This window comes from Oryctolagus cuniculus, chromosome 5 (genome assembly GCF_964237555.1).
Source record: "Oryctolagus cuniculus chromosome 5, mOryCun1.1, whole genome shotgun sequence".
NCBI classification, from domain to species: domain Eukaryota; kingdom Metazoa; phylum Chordata; class Mammalia; order Lagomorpha; family Leporidae; genus Oryctolagus; species Oryctolagus cuniculus.
The window spans coordinates 54,828,208-54,840,895 of record NC_091436.1 but is presented as its reverse complement, the minus strand read 5'-3'; the positions used below and the strand labels follow the sequence as shown (position 1 = coordinate 54,840,895).

The following is a 12,688-nucleotide window of genomic DNA, read 5'->3' as shown; positions in this document are numbered from 1 at the left end:
CCCCTCCTGGGAAAAGCAGTAGAAGATGGCCAAATTGCTTGGGTCCCTACCACCCATGTGGGAGACCCTAATAAAGCTCCTGGCTTCTAACTTTGGCTTAGCCCAGTGCTGACCAGTTGTGACTAGCAGATGGAAGTGCTGAGAAGCAAACTAGCAGATGGAAGCTCTCTCTTTCTCCCTCTCTCTCTCTCTCTCTCTCTCTCTCAGTCTGTTTCTCACTCTGTAAGCCTAACTTTCAAAATATATAGATCTTTTTTAAAAACATGAGAAAAAATTTAAAATACTAACTTTTGAAGTGTCTTTTTTTTAAAAAATGATTTATTTTAAAGGCAGAATTATATAGAGAGAGGAAGAGACAGGAAGAGGTCTTCCATCCATTGGTTCATCCCCTAAATGGCCTCATTAGCTAGGGGTAGGCCAGGATGAAGCCAGGAGCTAGGAGCTTCTTCCAGGACTCCCATGTGGGTCACATGGGACCTGATAATTCTGGTCCTGATAAAAAGGGACCAAAGCACTTGTGCCGTCTTCTACTGCTGTCCCAGGCACATTATCAGGGAGCTGGCCAGGAAGTGAAGCAGCGAAGACTTGAACCAGTGCTCATATGAGACGCTGGTCCTGCAGGCAGTGGTTTAACCATCTGGGCCACAGTGCCAGCCCACCTGCTGAAATGTGAAAATGAAGAAATAGAAATTATGAATATATAACAATAACTAAAAACAAAATTGAATTTCTAGTTAAATTCCACTCTAGCAAATACTCCAACCTTATGTTCTTTTGGGAAACGAAAAAAAACAGAATGTTCCATAATTTAATTTATGAAGCCAGTGTAACTTTAATATCAAAACACGAACAGGAAATTCTAAGAAAAATTGCAGGGTAGGGCCAGCACTGTGGCTTAGTGGGTAAAGCTGCCACTTTCAGTGCCAGCATCCCATATAGGCACTGGTTTGAGTACCAGCTGCTACACTTTTGATCCAACTCTCTGCTATGTCCTGGGAAAGCAGAAGATGGCCCAAGTCCTTGGGCCCCTGCACCCGCCTGGGAGACCTGGAAGAAGCTCCTGGCTCCTGGCTTCAGATCATCTCAGCTCTGGCCATTGCTGCTATCTGGGAAGTAAACCAGCAGATGGAAGGTTCTCTCCCCCCCCCGCCCCTCTCCCTCTCTCCCTCTGCTTCTCTGTAATTCTGCCTTTTGAATAAATAAATCTTTTTAAAAAATTGCAGGGTAACCTCAATCTTGAACACATTGGTTAATATTCTTAATATTACAGAACCATGGACGGCACTGTAGCACAGTTGGTTAATCCTCCACCTGCAGTGCTGGCATCCCATATGGGTGCAGGTTCTAGTCCCAGCTGCTCCTCTTCCAGTCCAGCTCTCTGCTATGGCCTGGGAAAGCAGTGGAAGATAGCCCAAGTCCTTGGGCTCCTGCACCCTCGTGGGAGACCAGGAAGAAGCTCCTGGCTCTTGGCTTTGGATCGGCGCAGCTCCGGCCTTTGCAGCCCTTTGGGGATTGGACCAATGGAAGGAAGACTTTTCTCTCTGTCTCTTCCTCTCACTGCCTGTGACTCTACCTCTCAAATAAATAAATAAAATATTTTAAAAATATATATATTACAGAACCAAAAATTTGTACAAGTGATAATGTACACAAATAAGTTGTTTGTTATAATTATGTAATGTTAATTTTAGACTGGTCAATAGAATTAATTACATTAACATAATAAAAGAAGAATTATACGATCATCTTAAAAGATGCCAAAAAACAGTTGCTTAAAGTCAGCATCTGAGCTGTTTATAATTAATATATCTCTTTTGGCAAACTAAAAATAGAAGGAAACTTTTAAAATTTAATAAAAGATATCTATAAAACACCAATAGCAGACATCATAGAAATATTGAAAGCTTTCTTTCTGAAATCAGGAATTAAATAAACATAATAGTTATCACTACTAGGCATCCTTGCACTGGAGGTCCTAATCAGTGTAGTAAAGAAAGAAATGGAATTTTAAAAGTACAAATAAGCCGGCGCCGTGGCTCTCTGGGCTAATCCTCCACCTGCGGCGCTGGGACCCTGGGTTCTAGTCCTGATTGGGGCACTGGGTACTAGTCCCTGTTGCTCCTCTTCCAGTCTAGCTCTCTGCCGTGGCTCAGGAGGGCAGTGGAGGATGGCCCAAGTGCTTGGGTCTCTGCACCCGCATTGGAGACCAGGAGGAAGTACCTGGCTCCTAGCTTCAGATCAGCATAGCGCCGGCCATAGAGGCCATTAGGGGAGTGAACCAATGGAAGGAAGACCTTTCTCTCTGTCTCTCACTGTCTATAACTCTACCTGTCAAATAAAAAAAAAGTACGAATAAAACTGTCATTTTAGAGAGGGAAATATTCAGAAACCTTGTTAAACTCTGTTAATTCTAATTATCAGTGAATTTTTAATTGCATTTTTATAAGTGACAATAAAAATAAAAAAATTACAATAGATAAAAATACATAAAACTCAGGAATATATATTTAAAAGTTGTGAAAAAAATAACATTGCTGAGAGACATTAAAAAATACAAATTAATGAATAACACCTATACCACATTCATACATTGGGAGACTTGACATTTTAATTTTCCTGAAACTGAGCATTAGATTCAATAAAATTCAAATAAAAATCCCAGTTGGTTCTTGGGAAGCAGGACACACAGCAGACTCATAGAATGACAAATGCCCTTAACAGCACTCTGGCTTCAGAATCAGCCCTTAAAGCATTCAGATCTGGCTAAAAAACCCATGAGAGCATTTCAGGCATGGAAAGCCAAGGCACTGTGGCAAAAAATGACCTACAGGAAAGATCTCTGTGAATGAGATCCTGGTGTAAAGAAAGGACCATCAAAGAAGGAGGTACTTTTATCTGAAGGGAGGAGAGAACCTCCACTTTGATTATGGGCTTGTCTAAGAAATGTCAGAGTTTGTGGACTCAGGAGGTTTCCATGGCCTTGGCAGCTCATGGCAGGAGACTTGGGTGATCACTGATGTCATAAATAAGAGTGTCAGTTTTTAAATCAACAACAGGAGTCACTGTGCACTTGCTCCCCATGTAGGACCTCTGTTCTTAATGTTTTGTACTATAAGAATTAACAATACAACTAATCTTCAAACGGTACTTTATCCTTTGTGTGTGGGGGGGTGCAAACTTGAAATCTTTACTTAGTATAGAGCTGATCTTCTGAATATAAAGATAATTAAAAATGAATCTTAATGAAGAATGGGATGGGAGAGGAGGTAGGAGGCATGATGTTTAGGGGTGGGAGGGCGGGTATGGAGGGAAGAACCGCTAAAATCCAAAAGTTGTACTTATGAAATTTATGTTTATTAAATAAAAGCTTTCTATTTAAAAAATCTCAGTTGGTTTATGGTTGTTTTTATGTAAGTGTGTGTGTGTGTGTGTGTGTGTGTGTGTATGTGTAACAAAGAAAGAGTAACTTGAAAAGATTGGAAAACATAAACATGGAGGCAGACATTTGGCTTGATGTTGAGACTTTTCTTGGGACATCCCCCATCCCATGTAGCAGTGCCTGGGTTCAAAAGTCTCAGCCCACCCACATGAAAAACCAAATGGACTCCCAGCTACTGGCTTGGACCTAATCTAACCCCTATTGTAATGGGTATTTGGGGATGAACTAGCAGATGAAAGATCTCTATCTGTCTCTTTATTTGAAATAAAAAATATGAATTTTCAGAGGACTAGCTATAGGCAAGTAACTCGGATAGAAGAAAATGGTAGAAGAACTTGCTTTATTGGATATTTGCATTTACTATATGTTCATAATAATTAATATAGTGTAACATTGGGGTAAAAGTAGAAAAACTATCAGTGGAACAAATCAAAAATCAGAAAGAGATGCACTATTGAAATAAATTTATTCAACAGGACACAAAAAGTGATAAGAATAAATAAAAGTATTGGTAGTGTGTTAAAATTAGGAATTTTCATTTATCAAAACACTTCTAATTACCAAAATACATGTAAATATATATATAAATTACATCTACAAATCCATAGTAAATCAACTCAATAAAAATGGACAAGAGATTTGAACAGGTATTTTGTTTAAAAAGTGTACCTCAATGGCCAAAAAATTTAAGAAAAATAATTTATTTAGTAACAAGAGAAATGCAAATTAAAACTACAACTGGGGCCAGTGTTGTGGTGCAGCAGGTTAAACCGCCACCTGTGACACCAGCATCCCATATGGGCACTAGTTTGTGTCCTGCCTGCTCCACTTCCAATCCAGCTCCCTGCTAATGGCCTGGGAAAAGCAGTGGAAGATGACATAAGTGCTTGAGCTCATGCCACCCTTCTGGAAGACCTGGAAGAAGCTCCTGGTTTCTGGCTTTGGCCTGGCCCAGTCCTGGCCATTGCAGCTATGTTTATTGATAAATCTGGATGAGTATGTAGAGGGACAAGGATTCTCATTCCCTGTTTAGTGAGAGAAAATTGGTGCACACTTTTTTTTTTTTTCAAAAACAATCTTCTGCATTTAGAATCTCTCATTTCATTTTTAAAAAATTATTATTTATTTGATAGCCGGCGCCGCGGCTGACTAGGCTAATCCTCCGCCTGCGGCGCCGGCACACCGGGTTCTAGTCCCGGTCGGGGCTTCGGATTCTGTCCCGGCTGCCCCTCTTCCAGGCCAGCTCTCTGCTGTGGCCAGGGAGTGCAGTGGAGGATGGCCCAGGTGCTTGGGCCCTGCACCCCATGGGAGACCAGGAGAAGCACCTGGCTCGTGCCATCAGATCAGCGCGCTGGCAGCAGTGGCCATTGGAGGGTGAACCAACGGCAAAGGAATACCTTTTAAGTGTTTCTATGGGGGTGCAAACTGTCGAAATCTTTACTTAATGTATACTAAACTGATCTTCTGTTAAAAAAAAAAAGAAGAAGAAGAAATTAGCAATTCCCAACTTGACTCTCACTGGGATTAAACATGACAATAGGTCTGATCTGATTTCATCATCATTTAAAAAATCATCTATATTTTTCACTTTATGTTTCTGTGTGGGAGCAAACTGTTGAAATCTTTACTTAATGTATGCTAAACTGATCTTCTGTATATAAAGAGAATTGAAAATGAATCCTCATGTGAATGGAAGGGGAGAGGGAATGGGAAAGGGGAGGGTTGCGGGTGGGAGGGACGTTATGGGGGGGAAGCCATTGTAATCCATAAGCCATACTTTGGAAATTTATATTCATTAAATAAAAGTTAAAAAAAATTATTATTTATTTGAGAGACATAGAGAGGTCATATCCACTGTGTGCTTCCTCAAATGCCTGAAACAGCCCATGACTGGGGCTGAAGCTGAGAGCCAAGAATTTAGTACAGGTCTCCTGAGTGAGGGGAACCCAATCACTTGAGCTCTATTGCTGCCTTTCAGGATCTATATTAGCAGGTAACTGGACTCAGGTACTAGAATCAGGGACTGTACCCAGAGACGACTCCCAAAACAGGATGCAGTCTTCCCAGCCAGTGTCCTAACTGCCAGACCAAATGTCCTGTCTCCCCTCTCCCCCTAGGTTATTAACGTTTTTTCCAGGATAAAGTGTCAATAAGAGGAAAATGAAATTAACACATATTAATATGAATTCATATATTGCAGGCACAGGCACTGACCTATGTTTGTCTCAATTACTCTTCATGGTACACACCACTATATAGTTTACAAATAAAAATGGGGCACAGAAAAAGTCAAAGATCTTTGCTAAATCCATACATCTACTACGTGGGAAAGCCAACACACAGCTGGTGAGTGGTAGAACTGGCACATGAGTAATCTGATTCTAGAACCTTAGCTCCTCACCACCATGGGACAGCATCTCATACTCATGAGGAAAGCACATATAAAGTTGCTTGATGAGGATTTGCTTCAGTTACATTTTACTATAGTACCATTCATAAAATTAGAAGTGCTCTAGTTGCAAAGTTAGTCTGGATAAACTGAAAAGCATTAGTATTATTAAACATTACAGAGTCTTGAGATCTATAAAACCTGAAGATTTAGAAAATTTACATTGTGAAGACAGATTTCATATACATCACAAGAGAAAATAGTCTTATACTCATGACTAATAGTAAAGCAAAAATATCTCATGTGATTTGGTTTTCAGAAATGACTTGAAAATATTTAAATTCAATCTGTTCTAGTTTATTTAACATTTATTTATACTACTATAATTAATAGTACCTTTGGCAACTTTTGAGGTGATCATTATGAAATTTGGTATAATTATGAGGATTATACCTTCAACAACTGTAGCACAAATTTACAATAACCTTAATTCTGTCAGATAAGAGAAAGGATGACAACCACAGAGGATAAAATTTCAAAGTATTTTTTAAATTACTTGTTTATTTTTATTTGAATGCAGAGAGGGAACGAGCGAGACAGAAATAGAGATCTCCCATCTGCTGTTTTACTCCCCAGATAGCAGGGGCTCAGCTAGGTTAATGGCAGGAGGCAGGAACTCAATCAGGGTCACCCACATGGGTGATAGGAACCCAACAACATGAGCCACCACCTGGTGCCTCCCTGAATGAGCATTAGTAGGAAGTTGGAATTGGAAGCAGAGTCAGGCCTTGAAACCAGGCACTCCAGTATGGGCTGTGGGCATCCCAAACAGCTTCTCAACCACTGTACCAAATGCACAGGAACATTGCTATTCTTTCATCTCTGGTGTTCTGATTAACCTTTCTTACTCGCCACAGTGCAACTTTAATTAACATGCATCCTTTCATATTGAAATGTTTGAAATTTAGATTCTATGAATCCTAAATTCATTATGATTCATAGTCTGAGCCAAAGGTTACGTTTGGCGTAAGTACAGAGAGAGTAACAGACTTAGCTAAACAATTTGACCCATACCCTACCAACATCTGCGGAGTTTTTGTTACCTAATTTCAAAAATCCATGTGCTTTCTCCATTTACAAAGCTGTGAAGTGGTAGAAAGCTTTTTCCCTCTGACAAAGCACTGTACCGGCAGTAACATGTTTATAAACAAAGCAGCTTCATGCCAGTTAACCAAGATTCTTCAGCTTCCCTTTGTCAAGGATCTTTGAAACTCCAAAGACTTGCCCAGGTCCATGTGGAACTAACTACAATTTCCTCTGTGGTTCTAAGTACCAAAACTGAGTTTTACAGAACTATTTTCTGTACTATTCATTTTATTTGTCTCATGTGCTCTACACTAGAAGTTCTGTTCATATGTATCAATTTACTAGTAAAAGGCTCCTGTTCAACAGATAAATCAATTTGTCTTCTTGTCTGTCCCTGGCTGAAAAAGCCCAGGGTGGGAACTTCTCTACCCTAATCCTGTCCATGTGTTCACCATATTCCATGGCCACCACGTGTTCTGAGCTTTTCATCTCCCATGGTCGATGTGGCCATTTAACTCTTCCAAAAACTTACATAATGTTAAACCTTAGAACACTTACAATTTTTCTGGAACATGTACCCTCCCACTAATAATAATCTTCTTCCTCCCTCCCCTACTTCTTCCCTCCCTTTCTCTCTTCTTTCCTTCCTCCCCTTTTCCATTTCTTTCTTTCTTTCTTTCTTTTTCTTTCTTTCTTTCTTCCTTTCTTTCTTTTCTTTTCTCTCTTTCTCTCTTTCTCTCTTTCTTGTAAGCTCATGGTTTATTTCACTTGAATAAAGTCTCCAACTTGTTTCACAATTAAAATTTGGGATTGATTAAGGGAAGTGGTAAAGTTTGAATATTCTGGTAGGAAATTCAGATTTCATTTTACAAACCATGGGAAATCATTGAATCTTTGTTGTTTTAACTGTGAAATGATCAAAGTTATGTTTTAGGAATATTAATCTGAGTCATGTTTTGGATAGATTACAGGCAGGAGAGAACATGATCAAGAAAGCCTACTACTGCTGTAGGGTAGGTTGGGCGAGCAAGAAATAAAATCCTGAAGTAGTAATGGGAATGAATAGGAAGGAAACTATCATCAATATAATTAGTTGGACTTGGCAACTGAATATTGGTGAGAAAGAAGAAAATGCCAAAGGTAGCAGGTTTTTGGTTGCTTCTTGTAAACTTCTAATTTTAATACTATTATAAAAATATGAAATAGAAGAAGACTCTCCATTCTGTGTTTAGAATGCTAATGAAATATCCATGATGAGGTATTTAGCCAGGCAATGGAAACACAGAAGCCATGTTATAAGTTTTGAAAGTCTCTTTACTGATGGTCTATAAAAATGAATGGGATTTCTATGTGAGATGATGGGGTATATAAAAAAATGAGGTGCAGAGGATTTTTGAAAGAAAATATATTTTATTTTTAAGAAAATGTATTTTATTTATTTGAAAGGCAGAGTTACAGAGAGAAAGAGATCCTCCATCTGCTGGTTCACTCCCCCAAATGGCCACATCACATTGGCCAGGGCTGGGCCAGGCTAAAGCCAGAAGCCAAGAGCTCCATCCATGGCAGGGGTCCATTAGTAGGGAGGTGGGTCATAAGTGGAGCAACTGGTTCTCACACCAGCATTCATGAGAGTTGCTGGCCCTTCGGGTGGCTACCCAAACCCCTATGCCACAATGCCAGCCTCTGCATAGGATTTTAAAATGTACTCACTGAAGAAAAAAAGATTGAAGAAAGAAAGTATGTAAGTGATGAACAATAAAGGAGTGTGAGGGGATTTATCAAGAGTACACAAAGAAAGCCAAGGAGGAGAGTTTCAGGCAAAAAGGTTATCTACTTCAGGTTCTTTGAATTTCTTGAACGTGCATGCAGATTAATGGTTTTCATCAAATTTGGTAAGTTTTCAGTAATTTTATTTATTTATTTATTGAAAGAGTTATAGAGAGGGAGACACAGAGAGAGATCTTCCATTAGCCAGTTCACTCCCCAGATGGCTGGGGCAGAGCCAGAAGCTTCCTCCAGGTCTCCAGGTGCAGAGGCCTAAGCACTTGGGCCATCTTCCACTGCTTTCCCAGCCATATCCGCAGGGAGCTGGATTGGAAGTGGGGCAGCCGGGACACCAAACGGTGCCCATATGGTATTTTTGTGTAAGGTGTAAGGCAGGGGTCTTCTTTCTTCTGCATACAGAGGTACAGTTCACCCAGCACCATTTGTTGAAGAAACTGTCCTTGCTCCAGGGGTTGATTTTAGCTTATTTGTCAAAGATTAGTTGGTTGCAGATGACTGGATTTATTTCTGGGGATTCTATTCTTCTTCATTGGTCTACATTATCTATCTATCTATCTATCTATCTACCTACCTACCTACCTATCTATCTATTTTGCCAGTACCAGGATGTTTGGATTATAACTGCCCTGCAGTATGTCTTGAAATCTGGTATTTGAGATGCCTCTGGCTTTGTTTTTGTCATATAAGATTGCTTTTTGGCTTTTTGACTCATTGTTGTCATACTTCAGCAAGTACCTTCTGACTCCCAGAGTGTGCAACAACAGGAAGACAAAACCAGGAATGGAGCCAGGACTCAAACCAGGCACTCAGATATGCAACACAGGCATCTCAATCAAGGCCTTTACCAGTAGGTCAAACATCTGCCCCTAATTCTTTAAATATGGTTTATTTTAGTTCTTTAAAGAGCTTCTTTTAAAAATTGTTGCTTTGTAGCTTTTGTCTGCAAAATCCAAAATTTGGGGGCAACCAGAGATTGTTTCTATTGAATGTTTTTTCCTATTTCTTTGCAAAACTCATTAAAAGTTAGACATATTAGATAATGCACTGAGCTGGATTCTAATTTTATTTCTTATATTTCAAGGGTTATTATTGTTGCCATTTTTTGTTTGTTCAGTAACTTCCTAGAGAAAAATTGTGAATTTTTTTATCCTCTGCCATTTTCACATGCTGATGTTTCTGCTTAGCTAACAAATAATATATAATGAGAATATAAGCATATATAAGCATGAACATAAATACCAAGGTATAATGTGTATATATCTGTATATCTGTATTAAATCTGCACATACACACACACACAAAATCAACAGCCTAGCTTCTTATTTCCCGATGTGTACTTGACTTAGTAATTGGACAAACACGTTGAGCCAGTAAGACTTCTGTCTTCTGCCAATGAATCTCTGTGTGAGTAGGGGAGTTCACTCAAAGTTCAGGCTTTTTTCAAGTCTGCTCTAATTCCAGCTTTTGCTTTCCACTGGGCATTTTTGTATCTCTCCTGTACATGTACACAGTTCCAGGGTTGGCCAGGAGTGAATGATGAGCTTTGCCGTTCTCCAGGATCCACACATATACTTAGCCAGAAATATTCCCCAACCATGACTACTACCACAGACTAGTAGAGTTGTTGGCCTTGCCTGTGCATCCACCTCAGAGATCATACCTTCCATCAAAAATGACTTTGGGAGTTGTCTTCCACCACTCCAAATTAAGTGAATCCCATTGACCATGACAGAGAGCTGCCAGGCCTTGCAACCAGCCTCGGAAAACACTCCTTCCTGGGGAGGGAATGGGGGAAGAGGATGCAGTGTGTGAGTAGCTTCAGGACAGAAGGTCACAGATTCTCATTATTCTTACCAAAATTTTAGCAGTTTTTGAAGCCTTTATAATTCTCAGATTTGGTTGATTTTAAGAGTGTTTTTGTTATTTTATCCGGATTTATAGTTGTTTTTAGAGAAAGAATTTGTCCATCTCTTCACGTAGCCAGAGACCTATCTATTATCTTAAACTGATATATTGCACATTAATTTTGTTTCACGTTTTTATGCATAATATTTTTTAAAGATTTATTTATTTATTTGAAAGTTGGAGCTACACAGAGAAAGGAGAGGCAGAGAGAGAGAGAGAGAGAGAGAGAGAGAGAGAGTCTTCCATCCGATGGTTCACTCCCCAGATGGCCGCAATGGCCAGAGCTGCGCCAATCTGAAGCCAGGATCCAGGAGCTTCTTCCCGGTCTCCCACACTGGTGCAGGAGCCCAAGGACTTGGGCCATCTTCTATTGCTTTCCCAGGCCATAGCAGAGAGCTGGACCCCATATGGGATGCCAGTGCTTTAAGCTGCTGCGCCACAGCACCGACCTCCCATATGCATAATATTTTTAAAAAGTGTCCAAACCTATTTTTCCCTTTTATAGTATGTAGAAATCTCTAATCCTGTAATTTTAAGAAACAAATTAGCACAAATCTAAGTTTCACTTTCAAGTTTTATACTTTTTCTCTATTTCAAACTGATTTATATCATAAAAGAATGGGATAGTAAGAAAATTCAAAAGAAATCAGGCCATTCCTTATATTTTAGTAAAACTGTACAAGAGGATAGGGTGAGGCATTGTATAAAAATCAATGTAGTATGGATTTGTATTATTCTAGGATTTACTTACTTGTTCACAAAGTGAAAATATTCTATTCCTTAACTTCTATGGCAATAAACTCTTTTTAAAAATGAGTGGCTACATCAGAATTCAGTATTCAGACTAAAGAGCTCATATCTCTCCTTTTTAGATCACAAAATCTTATTCTAGCAAATTGTGGGTAAATCAATCTATCAATTTAGAATTTGCAGGATCATGAAATTGTACACCCCCCCCCTTTTTGTTTCAGGGAAAAGTATTAAACAGGACCAAGATTAGCCCATCAATAAAAAAAAAAAAAACCTTACTAATATAATTGTCTACTCTTTGAAAAAGCAAAGAATCCAGTCATGCTATTTAAGACCGCCTTGAAGTGCAAAATACTTGACTGTCTTAATCTCAGTCATGTCCTCATTAATATGATGACATACTGAAAGCTAAGTTAGGCTCCACACATGTATTTTCACTGAACCTGTACATTACTCTATAATCTGTCTCCACGTAAGAAAAAGCAAAGTTTTGGGGTGTTTTCCACAGCCATAGACATGAAGAACAAAGACTATTTAATTGTTATAAAAATTTTCCTGGCAAATATTCCTTTAAAAAGAAAAAAGTTTTGACAGTCTCTCTGTTTCATGAAACATTCCAGACTCTTTTCTGCATTGTATTATTTACATTGAACTTTCAGTCTCAGGAAACAATGTCTGTTAATTTGTTAAAAACTACCCAAATAGACTAATATTACTGATGCTATAGTTTGTTTTTACCTAGTGTTTAACTGAACACTTGTGATTGAGCAAGAATTTGTTCTTTTCTTCCAAATAGTCAACACCATTAATAACTTTTCTATAACAGAGATGTGAATGTTTTCCTCCTGCTGAGACCCAGTCTCATGAATCCCCAGGCTCAGAACTCCTGTTTTGGCAGAACAGTCATCTGACTCCACTTGGCTATCCCATGCCCAGATCTCTTGGCAGTGACAGAGAGTAACCCTTGCTGGTACCTGTGAAAGGAAACAAAGGGTCTATTTTGAGTATGGTAGAAGATTAAAAAAAGAGAGACAGAGAAGGAACCCAATACTACATCTTCACATCTCAAAACATTCATTTTTTGGTTGTTTAAGAAATGTCCTGATACATTGGTAACATTAACATTAACATTTTAGGAGCCATTTTACAGCTGATTATAATTTTATTGGCTAAATCTATTACAACTACATTCAATGGCTTATTAGTGGTATTTGTAGTTTATTACTAACTTCATTATTTTTACCTCATCAAACAATGGCCACATGCCCACTAAAATTTTTAATAATATTCTGTAAACAGGAGAAGAGAATAAGGACTATTGACCATCTTGGATT

General features: G+C 38.9%; 1 long non-coding RNA gene across 1 annotated transcript in view; it reads right to left on the bottom strand.

Moving 5' to 3' along the window:
- Positions 1-9,985: 9,985 nt before the first annotated feature.
- Positions 9,986-12,688, bottom strand: part of LOC127493158 (uncharacterized) — a 56,112-nt gene continuing 53,409 nt past the window's right edge. Inside the window, exons 4-5 of the long non-coding RNA XR_007923202.2 lie at positions 12,093-12,328; positions 9,986-10,474 (exon numbers count right to left, since the gene is read on the bottom strand). This is a non-coding gene — a long non-coding RNA (uncharacterized lncRNA). The remainder of the gene's footprint in view (positions 10,475-12,092; positions 12,329-12,688) is intronic.